Raw genomic sequence first — 22349 nt, 5'->3', positions numbered from 1 at the left:
ACATCAGTGTTTCATAACTGCTTCAGGCAAATGGTAAGCAGGTGCTTCCATTGCTGTACAGTGTCTACAGCCCCCGTGGTCTATTATTTAATTAGGCCTGGAGTGTTTCTTTAAGTTTGCTTTTTTCCTTATCAGATTTCATCTGAAAAGGAACCTGCAATGTATTAGTATTCATTTTGAAATATGTTTAAAATAACTGAAAAGCTGTCTGATGATTTGGTTGAGTTTGGCTATCTGTTGTTTAGTGGTCATTTGATGAATGGTGTGTTTTATTGGCAATTATAGGCTCTGCTTGATCACTGCTTAACTCAACTATCAATCAGTAATAGTGTCCACCTACCACATCACAAAGATTGGGAGTAAGTGCTGTTGAGCTTTTTGTTCACATCTTCCACAACTAACTTTAGGAATTTAGGGGCCCCAGCAAGGTTAGTGATGGAGCCTCCTATAAAATCTGTTTTTTTCCATTCCTCCACTGAGGGTTGGTACTCCATCCATTGTACACAATATTATTCTCTGGGCTTGAACCATGTCAGTGATTAGTCTCATCAGAGTATCTACTCATTTACCTCAAGGAACTCTAAATCGGCCAGCATGTTGTTTAGTCTCTCCATGGCACTGCTTCAACCTCCTTCATCCCGGCATCCCATCTTGCACCCTCAAGTCTTCTGACTCTACTATACCGTGAGTCCCCTTCCCCCACTGCTCCACCATCAAATCACTGAAGAGTTATAAAGACCAGGAACCCTTGCTGATTTCCCCCCTCCTCCTTAGTCCAAGGCACCAAGACCAATAATTGTAACACTCCTACTCTTCCTCCAGCTGAGATTCTCTAAACCTCAGCACAGACCAGGCATCAATTTGTGACCTTCCTGGTCTGTATAGCTCAGTTCCACACTAAGCAGTGCACTCACCAACTGAGCCATTGATGGAGCAGTTGAAATATCTCATCAAAAACAAAGAGAACTTATCACTTAAATATGCAAATAATTTCTATATTAATAATATGATGTATCCATTAGTGATAGATTCAGCCATCCATTGTCCTCCATTGGATATCATTGAAAGGATCCAAACTGTTGAATCAGAAAGCAAATCAATAAAAGTAAAGACTGATACAGTTTTCATTTTATCCCACTACATGTCACTTGTATATTTGTTAATCATTATGGGACGTCATATTTTCAAAGTGCAGTAAGGATAAGGTAGGAAAGATCATCGTCACTAGGGCAAGTGATTGGCATGGTGCGACTTCTAGACAAATCCTGAAAATATCACAAATAGCTTAATTTGCTGACACAGTACCACAATTTTACATAAAATGACCCAGGAGGCAGCAAAAATGTTTGTTTCTTAGCAGATTTCAGCGATAACAAGTCACTTGCCACAGAGTCTAGGGACTAGACTGTGTTCATATAGATAGATTATTTCAATTAGAAAGGTCATGAAGGACCAGGGGTCATGCGTTTTAAGTTGCATAAGGGTAGAATTAGGTTAGATGTCAGGAGGTTCGTCTTTTCCCAGAGGACAGTAGATCGCTGGAACAAGCTGCCAGCTCATGCAGTGACTGGAGATTTGCTGCATACCTTCAAAAGAGAGCTGGACTAGTTCCTGGCTGGGGCGGAGATTGTGGCATACAAAAGGTAGGAGGAAAAATATGTAATATAAACTGCGGTTAATGTGTTCTCCTGGACTAGTTTTGATCGCCATAGGAAGTCAGAGAGGAATTTCCCTGATTTTTTTCTCTCTAAATTGGCGGTAGCTTTTAAAAAATCTGGTTTGTTGCCTATCCCAGGAGATCACTTGGCTGGTGGGTGTGAGTGTTGCAAATCATGATGCTTAAGGCATCATGGCTGTATGGGGCAGGCTCGATGGACCAGTTGGTTTTTTCCTGTCCTTCATCTGTTGTATGTTTGGAACAAATCACTTACCCTAATTCTCATCGCACCATTTTGTTCTCCACTTTGATTTATTGAATCCAATATTGAATGGAAACTGGGCATGAGAATCAGAAGGGGCTTCTCCCAGATCACAGGTTGCATACATTCATAATAAATAAAATCAAAAGCATATGTCACGGCAGACTGCCCCCGAGTAATGCTTCTCATTGTTGTGAATAGCTCGTGACATAATCATTCAGAAACAACTTAAGGTATCAGCAGGAAGATGTGATACCTAAGGAATCTGTGATAGACTTGGACATACACAGAATTTGCCTGTCATCAGTGCACAGCACTTGCCGACTTGGACAATAATACTTCTTCAATATTTATTCTAAGACATCTGTACATTCTTTGCAACAAAGGTTTCTATTTTAAAAATTTGTCAGAAAGACAGACAGGCTACTGTTTTCATCAAATGTTTCTTTTAACTGATCAGAAGTTACTTCATGTTAGACTGAAGCTGCAAAAAGTCCCCTTTGGCCACACACATGCACTTTTAAATATCAAGAATGTACTTTTTGCTTCAACCCAATCTCCCTATAACTTTTTCCATTTGTTTTGCTCCAATCACTAGTATAAACTCACAATGGTAAAGGAAGAATGAGATGTGCAAATTTGGGGGTAATTAGGTATATTCCTGTGGGCTTTTATGTGCATGTGGCAACAGCATTTTGACATTTCTATTGAAGTGCTCCAGAATTCCTTATTTAACACCTGTTAGCCCTAATTTTGTTTCCGGAGAAGCATTCCACTGGACACACTAGATTTCAAATCATTTATCACTTCTAAAGTGTTTCCACATGTTTCGAGAACTAGCTGTGCCCTGGGCACATCTTTTTTCTGACTGCATTAAAAAAAAACTTGCTGCCTTTAAAAATGTCCTATCTGCTATGTTTCTCTGTGCTGATGTCTGGCAGTTATTACTTTAAATTATGGATCACTCGCATGAATGGACTGGGGAGGGAGGGGATTAGTGCATGCCAATGGTGCAGTGCAATAATTTGATGACACACTGCCTTGAAATGATGTCGGTGGGATATCTGCCAATAAACAAAAAGCAAATGTCCTTTTCTGCAAGTGGAATTGATGTGAGGCCTACAAGCCCTCGGGGAGTCACTAAAAATGTCAAACATGTTACAATGTAAAACGAGTAAGAGTGATATCAACATGATTACACAGGTTAAAGAAAACAAAAAAAAAACTGCAAGTACCAGAACTAGAAATTAAGGCCAAAAGCTGCACAATCCCGAGATCAGTAATTGTGTTTATACCACCGCTTTTGGTCCACTCAAAGCTGTTTCAGGTGCAGATCAATGCAAGAGCAATAGTTAGCTCAGAAGGTCTGAATGCAGACCACACTAAAGGCAAGAGGTGAGAGACCAGCTCCAAAATGCAGTCTCACAATGCTTGCAGTTCACATCGACATAGTTTATCCCCGGCCCCCCCAGCCTGATATAAAGCCATGTTTAAGTATTTTCAATGTTTGGAAAGAGCCCGTGCTTCTGTTCTCTTCTATTATTAAAATGTAACCATCCTACAAACAGAGCTTTGTGTGCATGTTTACACACAAATGCATGAGCTACTTTGTTGCTGGGCGGAGTGCAGGACGTAGCCAACGGCATAACTTGGGTCTGTAAGCTGTACATTGCACTGCACACATCCTTAGCATCCTGCCAACATCAACAGGGAATGCAGCCATGGATCAAGCAGTAGCATCAGGTCTGTTTATTGAGGTGGCTTTAACTTGCATGGAATTTTTTTTGTGAATCCATCACATTTATGATTTTATCTATGATTGCTTTCTGTGCAGCTCAAGTATTTTAGAGCTCTTATAAGAGCATCCAGTAAGGCAATTAAGAGGAACTTTTAACATTGTTTGAACCCATTACTCATGATGGCTTTTTGATATTTTGTGCAGAGCATTAAGTGTTTTATTTTAATTTAAGCAAAAACGAGTTAATAATATCAGAGTTCCTCTGAAAGTGGCCAGTATCCAGTAGGACATTCACTATGATCATGCAACAGTACAATTAGGTGTGTAAGAAGAAGAAAAATATCTTTCTAGACCCAGACATACGTCATGTCATAGAGGATGTCTGGGCTACAGACTGAGATAGGGAGCTGAAGTGTGGTAAATGCTCCACAGCACAGCTGTTTGAAGAGCTTGCGTACACTGAAGGCATTATCAGATTTGTGATAATTGTGCACTTGTAAACACGGATCTTTTGAGAAGCAAGCTGCTCTTACAGTATGCGTGTATTCACAGCATGATTCATTTCTCAAGCTGATGAATGACCCGGGTCTGTCACATGGCTCGAGCTGCAGGTGTTGAGGCTGGGAAGGGACAGCCCTCCTGCAAGGTCAATAGTTTGGGAGGAAGTCAGGAGAGGTTGTTGCTGAAGAGAGCCGGGCGAAGGTCTTCACAGCAGCAGTGATTCCCTCGAGCAATTTTGAAAATAAAACCAAATGTCCTGGGAACAATGTCACCAAGAATAAGGTCAAATGCAAACACAACATTTTGTACTTCATCTTGTCCTGCTAAAGTGTTAGTTGCTTTCATTCTTTAAGGACGTTGTATCTGGAAGAACCTGCCTTTCATAAAGGCTTAATTAAAAAAAAGTAAACATTTCTCATTTACATAAAATTAATGAGGATGGTACTTACTAAATATGACTATCACATTGTATGTAAGCTTACCTTTTTTGGATGAAGTATCTGACAGCAGGCTAATGTGCTTAATTGAAAAATGGGTAGTGAAAATGTGTATTAATCTGATATGACTTAGGTTAATAGCAAAGAGCATAAAACTGCTAATTTGAGGTTCTGTTTCATCCCCCTCTGAATATCTTAACCTTTGAAAGTCCTTTAAGCAGGCTTAATTCTATATTTTGGGCAAAGAAAGGGATTATTTAAAAAGATGACTTGGGTGTTTAATGAAGGTTTACAATTATCATCATTACTTGAAACCTGATATACCAAATAGTTGTAAATGATCCTATTGGCTGAGTTGGCTATATAGAATTGTAATGAGGGCGTGCTACGAAGCAAGCAGATAAAACATTATTATAGTGAACACTGTGAAGAGCTTATTTTGATTTAAATAACAAATATTTCCTTTTTCCCAGCAGTGGTTCTTTTGAAGCTTGTTGGTACCAGCAGGAGTGTGTCAACACATGCTGCAATTCATGATTCCAGTCCATTACAAGAGCTTTATTATGTTAATTGCCAGTTTCTAGCAGCAAAGAGCATGCTGGGAACACAGCAAGCTCTATTAGCCTCAGAGGCATCTTCAAGCATTAGTCATTTTGTCTGTGTACGCACAAAAAATGGAATACATACAGTAAACAGCTCACATGAAACCACTAAAATCACGTAAAGGAACATAGGAACAGGAGTAGGCCATTCAGCCTTTCCGCTTCCAGTTCTTAAGATGTTCTCTCCTTATTTAAGACTTCTGTGTCATACATTATTCCCAGCCAAGTGGGCAGACTGTGACCGGTTTTTGGGCCTTTGTCAATTCTATTACTGGCCTTTAGGAAGTGCATTCTAGGGCCTAGGGTGATTTTGTTGATTTTCTCCCACCTCTCTTTGAGAACTAATGAATACAAAATTCTTACTGTGTAATGAATTCATGTCCTATCACTTTAGACAGAAATAGTATTATGGCAATGGGCTATGCAACAATCTGTTGGTATCGCACATTGGTATCCCAATGAGTTGTGCCATTCAACTGTATTTCTCTCACAGTTAACTCACCACCTTCCTTTTCTAAATAAATGTTAGTGGCACTTAGCCTGGAAATATAGGATGAACCAATTTCAGTCATTACTTTATCAATGAGGGGTGGATGCTCTGGACTTCATTGAATGCGAACCCTGTCCACATCCTGTCCTGGGGATTGGAATACAATATGGCCAATGCTGTAAAGGCACTTGAGCCTTGGTTCTGGTCTGCATTGTTAGTAGGGATAACCAACACTGGTTGGACATATTTCTGGAGGTTTCATCACATGACTTCCCACCTCCAACCGCCCAGCCTGGACAAACAGCCTTTTTTCCCCATCTCCAATATTTTTATAACTAATAAACGAAAGTGTTAGAAGAAAATGAAAAATATACACATCTCTTTTAATGCCGCTATGATTTGCTCCTGGGTTCCTCACAGCAGTGTCCAGGAGATTAATCTTTAATACCTAGAGACTCCAGGAGGGTTGGCAACCCTAATTGTAGATCTTGTGTTATAGTCCCAAGAGCAGCCATATCTATCTTGGTCCAACCGAGACTTGAGTATTCCTTTCTTCATGTGTTCTTGGTGAAGAGGGATCTATGAATCTTGTTTGTTTTACAATGATTTTGTGTCTTTTTATTAGGTTACTAGCACCAAATTTGAGAATTAAGGTTGCCACCTGGCTTGTTTTTTTTAACTGGCCCAGCAGGGCTTTTGAAATTGTTGCTGGTAGGTGGTTGATAATTTTAACCAGCAAAACAGTGGCCATTTTTTATTAAAGATGGGGTGGTGAAGGCATCAACTTTGAATATTAAAAAAACAGCTGCTTAAAACTGCCCTCTGGTGCCAAATATGGCAGGGCTGATGTAAAACTAGCCAAGAGACAACCCTACATCAAATTGTTGTTTATGTATCACTTTCCCTCTATTTATTGTTCTGGTTTGCATGGTCTAAATTTTAGTTTATATCTTGAAAATCTTTAAACAGTACTTGGGATGAAATCTGAATCATGTATCATCCTTGGTTCAGTGGTAAGTCTCTCGCCTCTGAGTCAGAGGGTCATGGGTTTACATCCCACTCCTGAGGCTTGAGCACATAATCCAGGCTGACACTTCAGTTCAGTTCTGAGGGAGTGCTGCACTGTCAGAGGCGACGTCTTTCGGATGATGCCCGTCTCCTCTCAAGTGGCGGTTAAATATTTCATGGCACTAGTGGAAGAAGAGCGGGGGGAGTTCTCCCCGCTGTCCTGGCCAACATTTATCCCTCAGCCAACATCACTAAAATAGATTATCTGCCAACATTCCATTGCTGTTTGTGGAACCTTGCAGAGGGCAAATTGGCTGCAGTGTTCGCCTACATTACATCAGTGACTACGCTTTAAAAATACTTCATTGGCTGTGAAGCGCTTTGGAACATCGTAAGGCCATGAAAAGCACTATATAAATGCAAGTTCTTTCTTTCTTTCTTGTTGTAAAGTTATGGCTTTTTTATCCAAAGAAGTGCTACCTTATCCCTGTGAAGGCTGAACAGTGACAAGCTGAAGAACATTCCAATTGCAGTCACGCTAAGTGCAACTGGCACAATGATGTTTTTTGACAGAATGATGAATATGGTCGTGAAGTGTGCCCTATTGTTTGGAAACAAACAAAACACTAAACATCTTGGAATATTGACAGTGCCCTTTAAAGCATATAATATTTTAAGTGGCCTCATTGCTTGCTCACGTGCTTCTAAATGTTATTTCCTTGAGTCCAAACTAATGGTTTGTTTGAAAGAAATTAATATGAGGGAGTGGTTTGTATAAGCATTTAGTTTATTGTTTCTATTTTATTCATTTCTTTGTTTTATAGGTAAAATATTGTTGGTCCACTTATAGTATGACTGCAGATAGCTGCGGTTTTCTATTAAGTGCATTAAGCCTTGCCAATTACATAGTATTTGAGAGTTAAACAAAAATAGATTATAGTGATGAATGTGTTATAGGAAGGGTGTTTTATGGGTTCACTATCAGTGTGAGAAATGTCTTGCATTTAAGAGGTTTATTATTACATAGTTTAATTTTCCTTCTCATTTAAATAAAGCTTCACACAACATCATTGTTTTCAAACAATTTCTTTTTCAGTGTTTATCCTGGAACTACACATGTCATTATTTGCATCCAACACTCTGTATCTTTGATATTCTTTGTTTTGGGACCAAGAATTCTAATTTGAGTCTGGTGTTCATTAAGAGGGAAGGGATAGCAGTGTTGTAAACTAAATATTTTCCATGTTATAGTTAATGACAGTACTAAATCCTTTTAAACCAGGTGTGACACAATTCAGTGACCTTACTGGGTTCCCTGCATTCTCTATAGTACATCAGTCATCCTGGGAAAACCATTCACTGCTGAACCTGCATGGCATGTCAGCCTCTACTCACTTGTCCTCAATCTCTCAGAACACACACCAATGAAAGATCCTGACCCCACTGATTCCCATTGTCTTTATAGAAATGTATTAATTATAACACTATGTTCAAGAACGGACATGACCTTCGACCTTTACCCCTATGCTTGAGCCAATCCGAGGTCTCCAGAAGAGATGCGACAATTTTTGAAAATGGTGTTGAAATCTTCACAGCCTCAAGAGGCAAGTGAAGTAATGTTGAAATGATTCTATGTGATATTTCCCAGCAAAACAATTTCATACAAGACAGCATACAATAATGGACTAATGCGTTGTGCTAGTGACAGTGAATTGCTATTTGTGACTAGGACACTGGGAACAATATTTATTTCAGTACACCCCTCTGCTGACTGATCAGAGGGCAGCATTAATAAAAGCTGTGGAGATATCTGTGATTTATCTCTTGACCAGAGATAAGAGTGAATAACTTGAGAGGATTCAAAAATATCTTTATTAAAAGATAAAATACCAAGGGAAGAAAATGGGAATTAATATGTTAAAGGATAATTTTAAAAATTCAGGGCAAGACTCACCTCACTGTTAATAAGTAAGCCATATTTAAGTCTTATGTGTCAATATAAAGAATTAGTTGTACGGGAGCATGAAAATAATGTAGATTTCTATATGGAAAAAATGAACCTCTCCATGTGATGTACAGCCAGCAAACAAGTTACAAATGTACAGTCCTTTATCGTTCTAAGTACTGTTAATGACTATTCTCCACCGGTTTGGTGTTTTGATTGGAGAATTCTTGTGCCCTGTAGGATAGTGTGGCACAGCTGCATCATTCTTCTGGCCTCAAGTGACCATATACTCTCAATCGTAAAGCATACAGTAACTACCAAGAGATGCATTAATGAAAAAAATCAGCCACATTTATGACAATATTTGTGATTTGAAACTAAGTACAATTTCTCAATATGTACCCAATTGTTTATGTCCATCAATGGCCATATTGTTCTTCAGTATGATATGAATGTAATCAATAAACGTCTTAAAGCAGTGGCACATCGTAGAGTTAGAATGTCCAGCAAATCCAGTTTGGTCCGATTAACAACTTTCTGTTAAAATCATATACTGTACCTATAACAATTTGACTGAGTGTATCACTGCAGATTTCTTTGTCTTTGAATGTACCTCCTTCCTGTTCTTTACCTATTCCCACCACACTGTCTTCCTCAGTGCTCCAGTCAACTGTATTTCCATGGAGTCTGTCAATACTACTCCTTGGTTTGCTCACATCAGCACTGAAAAAATGCCCATCCTGCTTTCCCAACCAATTCTATCAAACTTGCTGCCTGTGGCAAGCCAGAATCAAGAATGAGATTCAAAATTGGATCTCGAATTCAAAAATCCAATTTTATTATTAATAAGGTACTCCTAAATCAAATCTTTACAGTAAGTATCTTTGTGGCCTGCAACAGGGATATATTTCCAGTCCACATAAAATTTAAATTATTTACAACGCAGCTAGTCAACTTTCACTCATATTATTGCCATGACCTACCGCATGCCTAGCTACTGCTAATGTGACCTGCTACACAGGATGGTAGTGTCTAGCTTAGATTGATAAATAAGCTACATACTTCTAAAGCAAAGGTCATTAATGAATGCATCACCAATCTCTGAAAGTGTGTTAATTGTGGAAGCTAGTTTAATAAAATTATCAGGATACGCCTCTTGTGTACAGGTGTGCGAAGCTAAATGACATGAGACATTTCCAAATCCTTTAGGTCTTTGTACTACTGGATATCTAAAAATATCTTAAATAAGCTCAATTGCCTAATTACTTGTTTCATCTAGATGAGCCATTACTAATCCTATGTAAGTATAAGAAAGCACTAATTATTGGACCCACTGGGAACTTTAACATTCTGTATGTCCTGGGCAGCACCAATTAATAGAACAATTATTACCCAGCACTGTAATATGTTTTCCAAGCTGGCTCCAATGCACTGATTAGATAGGAACAGAGGGTATATCTCTTACTGTGAGCAAAGGCAGATAAAGATGAAATAATTCTCCATGTCGTTTTGTGGGCAATCTCAGTTAAAAGTCACAATATCACTCCTCTAAGAATTTGTCCATTACACTGTCAAAATGGTGACAAGGAGTGAACCTCCATCAGTTTGAATGTTCAGTTTAGTTCAACATCAAGCAATAGCCAGAATAGACCACTAAAATATCACTTCATCCTACATAGAAATAAATTATGAAAGTACTGATTTCATACCAGTACTTAATGCGTCCATCTGAAATTCCTCTCTTTTCTATTTTAGCGGCGGTGTTAACCCATTAAAATAACATGTTAAGCACGTACATGCCAGGATCCCATAGTGTAACTTCACTGCCTAAAAATTTAACGCAATTACCAATGAATGCATTTGGTACAGTGCAACAAAATGAATTAACATAATTCATTGGATTGTTTAATGTAATTCTGGTCTCAGTCATTTCAATATATTCCAACAAAGGCCAAAGGAAATAAAGTATGTTGCGACTGTAAAATACTTTACAAACCGACATTTCATTACCTCAGAGGAATGGCAGGGATGTGTATAATTTATAAATGTTATATTTTTAAACATATTAGGGGTTATTGTTGGCACTAATAGATTCAAGAAAAAGAGTTTGTGCTGGAAAAATCTGGTAAGACTTCCATAAATATAAAATCCCATAAATAGACTAAGCCCTGAACTCTACATCTATCCTTTCCTGACTAGCGTTTGAACCCCTCAGAGCCAGTGATTGAATTCACTGCTACAACTAGCACTTCCCGCATTTCTTTCACATCGGATTAACACACATAAAATACAGCATTGTGTACAATATGGATCAAATGAACAAACATTTGTATTTAATTTAAAACTGAGAACCTTTCACAGAATCCAGTGATTTATGTCCCTTGCCACCAAATCCATCTCCACTAATTCTTGACTTTCGTTCTTTTTCTCTGTGTTACCTCTCTTATTTTTAACTATTTATCATCTGTCTCAGGGTCAATTTCCTGTATATATTTTTGGAATTTGCAGCCACAGTTTATAAGGGGTGTATGAACCCTTTGCAGACTGTGTTTCTGCGTCAAAATAAATAAGGCAGCCAGCAATCTGGTTATGTACTGATCTGGGCCCATGCTTCACAGTCCAGGGGTCATGTACTTGGGTTGTCTAACAGATGAATTTTCTGGCTTTAATTATGAGGAGTTTTGTCTGTTCTAGATGGGACCATAAGCTGCAGGCTGGTTTGGCAGAAAATTGTCCCATGAAAGAAAAAAAAGAATTCTTGCTGTCGGCTGTCTGGAGACAGTATTGCTGCCAATTCAGGAGAAGTCTATGAGCCTAACCCTGAGCCTTAGCATGAGCTCGGATTTGCCCTCACATTCCCAGTGGTAACTATGCTGCCGAATGTAGAACTGAGCCAGAAACCTGGAAGGTCCCAAGTTCAATTCTAGTCTGTACTAATCTCATCGAAGATGACAAAGGGAAAAATGATAGTGAATATTATTTATATTACATTGTTCAAAAGTAATGGTACAATTAGCCTAAGTGCCCCTGGGGATTGGAAAAAATAACCTGGGTTGGTGCTAATGATTTCTATTTAGCGATGCCTGCTAAATAGTATGCAAGGTGAGAACAGGATCGAGTTTAGCAATGAGCGCCCCACCCCGTCCCCCACCATGATCGAATTTACCGTCTGGATCACGCGAAGAATGACCATTTGGGTGAGGCACTGGAGGGAACGTGGTGCTAGACAGCTGCAGGAAAGCAAGTGAGGGATGGACCTAGTGGTTGAAAGTGGTGCAAATATTAACTGCATTTTAGGTGGGGCATGGAAATGTGAGAAATTGAAGTAATAATAAATATAAATTTAAAAAGATATGTATTAAGGGTAGCCCTGTACCATGAGTGCTGTTATAAACCATTTGAATTAAACTACTTTCCCGCAGTGTTCTTATTTTTGCAATGTTTTAACATAAAATTAATGTGATGTTTTGATGCAGCGCTTAACAAAACCGAACCCACAAGACCCACTGGATAAAAAGGTGCTACATGTGGCAGAAGAAGCTAAACATTGTTTGACATCCAGCTCGGAAAGGAAGAGGCATTTCCCTGTAGCTCCCTGTAGATAAAATCATAATGAAGGACGGGCGTGTAGGAGAAAAATGAACACAATAGATAAAAATGTGGTTAAAAAAAAATTGGTAGCAATAGTAGGGATAAATAAATAACTTTTTGCGTTTTTTCCATAAACATAAGTGCTAGGAATTTCCTCCGGGTTTCTCATGATCGTCTGCCTTAACTTCGATAGAAGAACGGATAGAGGAACTTCCACTGATCTTCCACCATAGTTACAATGGTTGATTGGGAGAATCCCCAAGGAAATTCCTGCTAAAGGTGTATTGTCTTCATTATCCATCATTTCAAGACAAGCCTAATATGCAAATAAACCCAAAAAGTACAGGCCATGAAATCACACTATGCAGATTAGCATATAAGCACTTAACGAGTTCATATAAAACTCTTTTTTCTATTACTAAACTGTTTAAAATAAATTGGTTAATGCGTCCATTAAAATAGTAGACTGAGGAATTGCCTTGATCTTTACACAATGTAATTACAAGGGTGCAGCATTTTTCAAACGTTCATAGGAAGATAGACTTACATCCATAGAAATATGTGAAAAATACAAATGACCGTAAATGGATTTTTAGTGTCAGCTGTGTTAAATGTATTATGACACAGATACCTTAAACCTATGTACATTTGTTCCATTTACAAGGAACCTTACCAAGGGGGCCGAGAAACGGGAACCGCCGCACCAAAACTGAGGACCATGTGAAATTGATCCCCTTGTGTCATTAGTTAAGTAATTAAAGGGGACCGGGAAAGGGGGGCGATCAGGAAGAGGGGCGACCGGGAACTCGGACGTATGCAAAGGACCTCATGCCTTTTTCAGGCATGGGCCCTGGATATCGATTTTTTTGCCTATACCAATATGGCGGCTGGCGCACTTCCGGCTTGATGTACGTGCGCTTCCTGCCGGCTATATTGGAGGGTTAGGAGGACTTTGAGCGCCCGAAAAAATGGGCGCTGCATGGTCGTATTTCTGGGCCCTTGAGTTTGATGGCAGCCAACAAGAATGGTAACTCCAGTGCAGGGTCAACCAGTGCTACTGGGGAACTGTTTAGACCTGTCAGGCATTGATTTCAATGCTTAGAGAATGTAAACTTTCCTGCTCAGCTTTCTAAATATTTCAATTAATTGGCGAGACCATGCAAACGCTGCGACAACGGATGAACAGACACCGCGCAACAATCGCCAGACAGGAGGGTTCCCTCCCAGTCGGGGAACACTTCAGCAGTCAAGGACATTCAGCCACCGACCTTCGGGTAAGCGTACTCCAAGGCGGCCTTCGAGACACTCGACAACGCAAAATCGTCGAGCAGAAATTGATAGCCAAGTTCCGCACCCATGAGGACGGCCTCAACCGGGATCTTGGGTTCATGTCACGTTACACGTTACCCCACCAGCGAACAAATGTTATCTGTTTTTAATATAACGGGTCAATTGCTGTATTTTCCTTCCGGATGTTTCTATGTTTCTGCCTCTCTCGCTCTGTTTTTTTAATTGGCATCTCCACATCATCTGTTTTTTTAGTTCTGGCCGTTTGTATATTCGGTGGCCCTGTAGGTAACACCTATCTGTCTGAACACTTTGGTTGCCTTGGCAACGGGCAGTTGAAAAGACTATCTGTAATCACCAGGCATTGTTCTGTGATTTATAAATGTGAAGGGTTCGAGGATTTCATTTCCACATTCACCTGAGGAAGGAGGAAGCCTCCGAAAGCTTGTGGATTTTAAAATAAAATTGTTGGACTATAACTTGGTGTTGTAAAATTGTTTACAATTTTCAATTAATTGCTAGAGGATGCCTGCACGTACACGTGTGCAAAGAGCTTCCTCCAGGGCAAGAGAACTGCAGTTCGATCAAGGCAGTACAAATGGGGGACTGCTTAACTGAACCCCTTGATTATATGATTTCCCAGTGTGCTGTATACTTTGAAATACTTTGTGTTTTTTTGAAAAAAAACCCTTGGGTTAACATTTGCTTATTAGGTGCGGACTTTTTCATAATTAAACACGGAGATAATAACAGTTCAAGAGTTATGCTTTAATTTGCAATTAGCATTCAGTAGCTGGCGGACACCTCCATTATATTCACCCCTGAAGCTATGTTGCTCAGACAAAAACAAGTTCTCCAGTTCGACCAGTGACAGTCAGCATTGACAGTCTGTAACTAGAAGCTACACAGCACAACTTCTTTAAAGCTAATTATTACCAAATCACTTATACACTTCCTGTCAGAACCTACAGCACTTTAACCTCTCATTTCTATCCTTGCCAGATTTTTTAGAATTAATGATAAGCACGGCCACATCATAGATGCATAGGTTCATCTCAAGTGACTGTCTTCCATCCTAGTGATCATTACAGCCCCTCATTAGTTGTGTTTGTTCTGTGTGTGTTCATTAAATACAGCTTTAACCTATTTCTTGATATTTGTGCATTTACTTTGTGTGCCTTACACTCAGGTGAGATTTAGAGAAAGACTGGAGATTGGCCCTGAAGTTCTCTGTGATTACTTAAATTGCATTTTACTAATCTAAATCTGAAACATTTTTGCAATAGACATGTAGAAATGTTGGCAGCCTTATTGTTATTCATCGTCAGTGGTCAAACTCCTTCCCCACAACATACAGAATGCAAAATGTCACCTAAATCTGAACGTTATAGAATAGCTTACTGAATATATTTCTAGCCAAACTGCTCATTAATTATTGAAGTAAGTCATTACAATGGAAAATGGTTAGAGAGAATATTCATAATACAAAATAATCAGCTATATATTTCTGAATCTCAGATCCTGGGTTTTGAGACTGAATCTTGATGATTAGAAGGATCCGTCCATCTATTGTGTTAGGTAGGTCCTAACTCAAGTCTCACACATGAGATTCTTGAGCCACTTACTAGGAAGAGTAGCTGAGGTGGTTTCCCATTGCCTGCTTCACAGTTTTTATTTTCTCCAAGGTGGGCTGCAACCAAGACTAAAGAGCCACACCTGCCCTTCACGATGGGGGTGCCCCCCACACCCGTTGGATACAAGTACTCCCTGCTGGATATCTATCCAGTATTCAGAGCCAGGGCTTTGGTCTCCTCTCATTGGGGCTGTCTGGAGTGGGGCCTGAACCCACCCTTCTGACTCAGAGACCGGAATACTAACACTGAACCAGTGGTCACTTCGTCCGGATGCAAATACCCCGCAGGATGTCAACCCAGTATTTAGAGACCACATTCTAGTCTCTACTTACCGGGGCTGTCTGGAGTGGGGCTTGAACCCTTGACCTTCTGACTCAGAGGCACGAATGTTACCGCTAAACCAAAGACTCACTCCAATAATATGGTACATGACACTAATTCTGCATACTATCATCTACCAGAATCCATTGTATTTTACTGTCATCTAACAGAATGCAGTCATTTTGCTATTTTCTACAGAATACAGTGATATTACTATCATCTAGTAGAATGCTACCTTTGTATACTTCCTGCCACTGACGACAGCATAACGAAAAAGTGAATCAAACACCAGCAGGATCATTCTGTTTTTAAATCCTTGTCACAATGGCTTCGGCCGATAGTAAGAACTCTTTTCTGGTGATACACTAATGCAACTATGGCACACTGCATCTGTTCACACAGGTTCAGTCCTGAGCGGACTTTTGTCGCCAATGGAACAAGAGTCCTTAAACCCAGCCAACAAGTTGTTTTACTGATATATATGTTGGCATATGGATGGGAGCAGGAGCAAGCAGGCAACTTTTTGCCACATATCTTTGACAGATCTGCAGGCTTAACTACTCTGGGTTACAATACTGAGGGACGTTAACTCCATGAGGGGTGTATATATCAATTCTAAACTACTATAGCATTTCTTGGGACTCCCTTTTCTTAAATTTTCTTAAATCTTGGCACAGGGACACTTGTTAGTTTCCTTGTTATGCTGCACAGTGATGTATCACATGGTGCCAGACACTGATGCCAACACAGTCTCTCAGATCCTCATGATCTGGGAAGTAGTCCAGTTGGAATTCTCTATAATTTTTAGTCATAGCAAGTAAAATGGTCTTCGTTCCTGAAGCACTTTGTATAGTGTCGTCCTGTGCCATGGGTAACCATTGGGTAGCCACTTCCCTCCAGCTGCCATCCCTGCAGTACCTACTGTGAAAACAGAGAAGAGCGCGAAAATTATAAAGAACTGTTTCTTCATCCAACCCCACCCAATTACAGGCCAATCGATGTCCTTGGCCCCTTTCCAACAGGAAATTAGGGGCATGATTTTAGCTCGGAGCCGGGAACCCAGCGCGTCAGTAGATATTCAGGTGGGGAACACAGAAGCCAAATGAGTGCGTCGCAATCTGGGATCGCAACTCAACTGAAGGTGAGCATTTGTGCTGTCAGGTTTCCCATGCACCAGGCAGCCAGATTGACAGGCTGGCTGCATGTCGGAAATGAAAGGAGCCATGAATCCTAGAGGGGGGAGGGAGGGAGAGATCGTGGGCCGTGGAAGAAATCGGAGGGGTGAGCGGAAGTGGGGGGATATGGACGACATCGGGTGGGCCTTGGAGAAGATCGGGAGGCGGGGTGATCCAGCATTGGGGGGGTGGGTTCCAGCATCGGGGAAGTGGGTCCAGCATCATGGCAGGGGGACATTTCAGCATCGTTGGGGGGGAGGCTCCAGCATTGTGGGGGGGAAGGTCAAGCATTGTGGGGGGGAAGGTCAAGCATTGTGGGGGGGGGGGGAGTCAAGCATTGTGGGGGGGGAAGGTCAAGCATTGTGGGGGGGAAGGTCAAGCATTGTGGGAGGGAAGGTCAAGCATTGTGGTGGGGGGGTCCAGCATTATGGTGGGGGGGGGTCCAGCATTATGGTGGTGGGGGGGGTTCCAGCATTATGGTGGGGGGGGGGGGCTCCAGCATTATGGTGGGAGGAGGTCAAGCATTGTGAGGGTGGAGATCAAGCACTGTGGGGGGGAAGGTCAAGCATTGTGGTGGGGGGGAGTCCAGCATTGTAGCATTGTGGTGGGGGGGGATCCAGGACCGGGGGAGGGGGGTCCAGTGTCAGAGGGGGTCTAGCATCGGGGTGGGGGGCGAGAGGTCCAGAACTGGGGTGGAGGGGTGGTCAGCCAAACGCGGGGGTCTGATCACGCCAGGTGAGCTTGTTGGGCCTGGATGAAGCACTCCTGCTCCTCCTGGCTCACAAGCAGTGCAGTAAAGGAACTCACCTCATGGATCCAGCCCTTCTCGCCTGGTTTCACCTGATTCGAATCAGAAGCGATGGGATCCTGAACAGGTAAGGTTAAATTTGTTTAACATTCCTAATACACAAAAAATTAAGTGCCTCAACTATCACAATGAGCTACATTGCCCTTTTAAGTATCAGCTTTAAGTGTGGAAGCGACTTCTGGTTTCACATCCAAATGCACCTGGGTTAGTGGGCGTGTTGGAGCTGGGATGTGGTCCCGCTCCAAAAATCAACCAGTTTTACTGCCCACCCACCCCCAACCCACCCGATCTTGGGGGTTAAAATTACACCCTAGGTCTCCCATTTCCTCCATTAAAGGCATCTCAGGACTAAAATTGTATCTGAATGATGGTGCACCAGCTATCTAGGATCTTTTGCTGCTTCACTATCTGATAAATGGACTCACATTCTCGACCATCACTTGCATTTGCTCCATTCCATTGTCACCGGATAAATCTGTATACCAATCTGATAACCAATTAGAAAGGAGTAAAATACAGAGATTTAACCAATAAAAACAACACCAAAGACACTTTAGTAGAAGAAAATTGATCGATCTTCAGAACAGATACTTTTGTCAAAAAAAATTCATAGATAGATAGATAGGACACTATGCAGTAAAATGAAAACAGTTGCATATTTAGTGGTTTAACAGTTAACACCAGGGACCTTATATCTAATTTGTTGTTGCATGCAGTTGCCCATCTTTATTTACAGTAAGATTGTTCGATGCTGTATAATTCCAAACCTATAATTAACAACAATTCAGTACACACTTCCAGAACTGATGGATTGAATTAGCATTTTGTGTTTATCTCATACCTATTGGCTTGCTGTCTGGACTGATGCAGTTTAGAATAGAACTACATCCTGTAAGTTGCACTGTGCTGCTTTGACTAAACCAGCTATGCTTCCTTTACAGGTCCATGTGATGTTGGTGAAGTTTATGGGAAAACACAGGCCTCCAAAGCTATTTAGTAGCCTGCTGGACATAAATAATGTCTCTGTTCACTGCAGGGTTAATGGAAAAAAATGTGCATTGAGCGTGGTCATCCCAGGGGGGTTGATTGAACTTGGCCTCTTGACCTGACTCATGGGTAAACGATGTTAAACATGCAGCTAGGCACAGTGCAATGTGACTGCAAAAGGTATCTTGTTACATTAATTTCTAATAGTGATGACTATCAACAAGACCTATGAAGAAAACATACACAAGAATTTCTTGACCATTATGTTATCAGTGCATTGCAGAAATATTTCACGACCAATAAGTGCTGTTACTTTTGTGTAGGTGGGCTTAAGCACATCATAAATGCAATCCTGATCTCTGATTCCCTGCTGATCTAATGAAAGCATGGGGTTGAATGGATTCAGGCCATAGTAAACTAATAATTCTGTAGATAGAATGTGTATCTGACCCATGGTGGTCTAGTGGCACCATTCAGTTCAGTTGCTGGTGATCGAGGGAAACTATCTCCCTGCTCACACACTGCTGTTAATGCTCTAACTTTGGTTTCCAATTCAGAAAATCCATAAATAATCTCATCCCAGGTTGGAGTGACAGGATTTACTAGGATTCCAGTTTGTAATTATAGAGGAGTAGGGAGAACGCTCGACTGTTTTGTTAAGATTAAGAAGGGCCATAATGCAGGACATCACCTAAGTTAAAAGGAGTAAGAAGATGGGTTAAATCAAGAAATAGGTCGTTTTACAAGTCTGTAGATTGTAGGAGGAAGGTAAGATTGAGGGAAGTTCCATAGGTTTGTGGTCCTGGGAATGAATGAGTTAGAGTGGGCGGGGAAAAAGTTTTGATTTCAACACAGCGAAGATGAAGGGGAGGAATATTGATTCACTCAAATGTGCAACATATGATGTCCTAATACAAACATTGTTGTGTATGAACTCTGCAGTGACATTCAACGTACACAGTTTTGGGGGCACACTAGGTTCACTGAGTAGTTCACAAAGATTTCCAGTGAAATGTTAACCAAACTGGAATTTGAGATGTGCGCTTAGCCTCAATGAAAACTCCAATGTTATTATGAGCACATGCCATTATTATCCTTAGTACTGTAAGTGAGGTCTAAATATAACAAATATGTTACCAACAGCAGTGCTTTGTAAATTCAGTTGTCAGTGCATTTTAAAAATGCTGCTCTTAATGCCATAGCACGGAAAAGTTTCTTCGATAAAGAGGTTAAAGGTTGTTTGGAAGAGAACATGAAAACAGAGATCAGAAACTTATACCAACAGATATCCATTCCCATGGTAATTGGAAATAATTAAAACCAAGTACTGGGAACTTAAAAAGTAATGAGTTTTACTCTATGCAGTACTTTTGCATTTCTGATTACAGAAACATATGCTCAGTCAAAGGATACCAATGCTTGGTTCAATTAATTCCCCTCCCTTCTTTAAACAACTCAAATATGTGGCCCATGGTGGACTTTTATAGTAATTGAAAGAGACAGCAATAAAAAATAATTAGACTTTAATATGCTCTCTGTCAATGTTTTCCACAGAATCTTTTGGAAATTTTCTGCCTTTTATTTTTCCCTCTCTGTAATTAGAATGAAACCGGGGAAATCTTGCAAAGTTGATACTAAGACATGGGCATGTCTTTGTTGTCTTTGACAGCATTTTACGGAAAGAAAGAGAGAATAATAGCAACACATGTCAGTACTAAACATCAATAGTCAGTTCACCTGCACTGCAGTGAATGTAATGGAGCACTTCTTGTGATGGTAGCCTGTTGCCGTCTGTCCATTGAAAATGAAATGAAAGTTTTCACATAGCTGACTGGCTATCCAAACTGACGCTGGTGTGTTCCTCTGTTGTTTTATTGCCGTTTTATTTGCAGGTAGCTTTTAGTATCACAAGAGTAAAAAAAAAATCTTTTAAAATGATGCACTTTCATATAAAGAGTTGAGCCTTCCTCCTAATTTAGTTTGTTGCATTTTGCAGACCCTAAAGAGCTGTCACTGCACAGGATTTCATTGCTTGCACCTGCTAAAACATTTGTGGTATTTGAAAGCTAGTGAAACACATTTGCTTTTCATTTTATCAGGCTTCAAAAATCTTTGAAGTGTTTAATAGCAGGCCAGAAAAGATTTTTGCCTCTTAATCATTTACTTGTAGGGCACATTCTGCACTAGTAGCCTGTCATGCAGAAAACGAGTTTAGACCGTTTTTATTAAGTGCTGCATGCCAAGTCAATGTCCATTAGAGGTGTTTTAAAAGCTTCAATGTTGTTATTTATGAGGAATACAGAAAATGTTTGGCAGTTCCACAAGTGTATCAAAAGAAAAAGAAAGAATAATAAAAAAAGATTCTTCAATAATCTATAAATCCTGAATTAAGAGGATGGGTTATTAGGGAAGATAAAAAAAACTGTTTTCTATTTAAGGCAAATAAATTACACCTGTTTTCCTGGCATTGGCTGGTACGGTTACCCACTATTTTAATCAAATTATTGCATTTGTTCTTCTGCATATTTCTGTCCTACATGACCTCAAACTTCCCGTGAACCACAGCCTGAACAAAGGCCGCCCACTGTCTTTGCAGTAAATCTGTTGTCTCCCTCTTAGGCCCTCAACCTGGGATCATAGATCACCCTGTAACCCAGCTTGCTTCAATTTACTCAATTAACTCTGGTAAAGTCCTTGTAACTTTTGCAGATGTTTCTTTATTATTAGGGCCTATAATGTACATGTGAGATCATAAGCCTGAGGTTACGGTAAGGTTGGAGGGGGAAGGGTAGCAACTGTGCAGCCCAGCAATTCTTTCCTCAGGGGTTAAAAATTTGCTTTTAAATGTTTTAGATGTGATCTCTCAGTAAAGCAGAGAGAAAAAAAACAAGATGCTATCAGAGTCAGGAACAGCTTGTGTAGAATAACTAATTTAACATCTATGTGAGATAATGTTTTGATTAACAGATGTTTAATTGACCCATCCATCATGAAAAGAACTTGCCTAAAAGTCACTATGGATAAGTAAATTATTAGCAACCCCGCAGGTGTTGGACTTACAGCTCTATTACTCTTCTGCAATGGATCTTCTGAAGATTCTGTGTGTACCAGTGAGTTATATCCAGTAGTGAATCTACAGTAACCAGACATAGTTTGTTTAATTTAAAAAAAACACATTTAGTGAAACAAAGCTTCTCGGGATGTTCACTTCTTGACTTGATCACTGCAGTGTGACCACAAGTCACGTCCCTCAGCATCTTGCAACTTTTTGTCTCCAACCTTTTGCATTTAATAAATTAGAATCAGTATGCTCACAACTCAATCTTGAATCAATTTAAAAACAGTTATAATTCAATATTTTTAGAATGGAGTGCTCTAATAGAATTGTTTCCCTTGTTAGATAGTGATCACAGAATGGAAGAAAGGGTAAAAAAAACCCAACAAATTCTAGTCTGTCCTAAGGGCTTGGATTTGTATAATACAGTAAATGTAAACAACACTATGTGGTCTTGTATTTTCTCTCCTCCCCCCATTTGTTAACACTTTTTTTTGGTACAGTACCCAGAACTATAAAATGCAGTCCAGAGGTTCTGGGCAAATACAGTTTACTTCTGAAGCATGTTGTCTATTGGTTTATACCAGCTAAAGATTAAAATTGGAAAATGCCATTGAGTTGTTGGTGTAAATATCAACATTTGTTATATCCTTGTATTGGAAAACTACTGATGCAAGTTAGTATCATTAGGCAATGGCCTTCAGTGAATAGTATTATCCGGGAATAGAAGTGATGGCATTGCCCACCAAGTCCGCAAATGAAGGCTATGTTCTCCTGTAAATAGGTGACACTGTTACTCATTCTTTAAACAGAGTTAAGAGCAGAATAAACAATTCACAATTGTACGACAA

The 22349-nt window shown here is 40.1% G+C and overlaps 1 long non-coding RNA gene across 1 annotated transcript; it reads right to left on the bottom strand.

The window, feature by feature from the left end:
• Positions 1–14271: 14271 nt before the first annotated feature.
• Positions 14272–20472, bottom strand: LOC137340292 (uncharacterized). Its single transcript, XR_010966758.1, has 3 exons — positions 20181–20472; positions 17882–17943; positions 14272–16394 (listed from the first exon to the last, which is right to left on the bottom strand). It is a non-coding gene; the product is annotated as an uncharacterized lncRNA (long non-coding RNA).
• Between the last annotated feature and the right edge of the window lie 1877 nt (positions 20473–22349).

This window comes from Heptranchias perlo, chromosome 21 (assembly GCF_035084215.1).
Source record: "Heptranchias perlo isolate sHepPer1 chromosome 21, sHepPer1.hap1, whole genome shotgun sequence".
NCBI lineage: Eukaryota > Metazoa > Chordata > Chondrichthyes > Hexanchiformes > Hexanchidae > Heptranchias > Heptranchias perlo.
Note: the sequence above shows the minus strand (reverse complement) of the source record. Positions and strands in the feature narration are given on the sequence as shown.